Source organism: Myotis davidii, unplaced genomic scaffold, assembly GCF_000327345.1.
Source record: "Myotis davidii unplaced genomic scaffold, ASM32734v1 scaffold984, whole genome shotgun sequence".
Classification (NCBI taxonomy): domain Eukaryota; kingdom Metazoa; phylum Chordata; class Mammalia; order Chiroptera; family Vespertilionidae; genus Myotis; species Myotis davidii.
This window is the reverse complement of record NW_006294762.1, coordinates 17,717-18,541: the sequence shown is the minus strand read 5'-3', so window position 1 is coordinate 18,541 and position 825 is coordinate 17,717. Positions and strand designations below refer to the sequence as shown.

The 825-nt window shown below is 42.8% G+C and overlaps 1 non-coding gene across 1 annotated transcript; it reads right to left on the bottom strand.

Moving 5' to 3' along the window:
* Positions 1–464: 464 nt before the first annotated feature.
* Positions 465–536, bottom strand: TRNAA-AGC. The gene has a single exon. It is a non-coding gene; the product is annotated as a tRNA-Ala (tRNA).
* Positions 537–825: the final 289 nt, after the last annotated feature.

Sequence of the window (825 nt, the reverse complement as noted above, 5' to 3'; positions counted from 1 at the left end):
CAGAAGCCCAGATCGTTTTCTAATCAGGATACAAAAACAAGGGGTATTGATGAGGAAGGGAAGGGAACGACTGCATCAGTAGGCAGAAGGCATTTCTATTAGTGCTGGAAACAGTGTGATGATGCAATTCTAAACAATGTTTTTAGCTTTCAGTCTGCTAGTCAGTCTAGTAGTCATAATATTCGCTTTCTTTTTATGGTTGTAAGCAGTTATTTGGGACACAATGTTGCTCTGGGCCAGGCCAAGCCATTCCCCTTGTCTAACATCTGAGGCCTGAGACTTTCCAGCCCGCCCCTGTGGCCTGGCAGCTCCAGCTCCGTTTGAAGGCAGCTGATTTATTTCTGTATATAGTTCGCACAGCCTCAAAAATGTGAGACCTGAAAAAGGGAATCCCTATCATCCCAGGCCCCCTCCCCAAGCTGCGGGTAAATTAGATGTTTCTGAAGTTAGGAAACAAAAATGCCTGGAGATGCTGGGGATCGAACCCAGGACCTCATGCATGCTAAGCATGCGCTCTACCACTGAGCTACATCCCCACCCCGTGCAAATTGGTTTTCTAAACTATCTTCTTTTAAATGAAACATAAATTTGCATTTAAAAAGGTGAATATAATTTGCTCTGTCGTAACCGAGAGTTAGGATTTTTATTACAATCGCTTTCCAAGGAATTCTGACTCTTGCAGACATTCGGTGTTGACGAGAATACACTGGAATCAGAAATCTCGGTAAGAAACATTCTCCCAGACACTTTTTTTCCTGATTTCCTCCTTTTTTTCAAAAGCTAAACGTGATAAAACAGAGATCCTTACAGGAAAACTAAAAACGC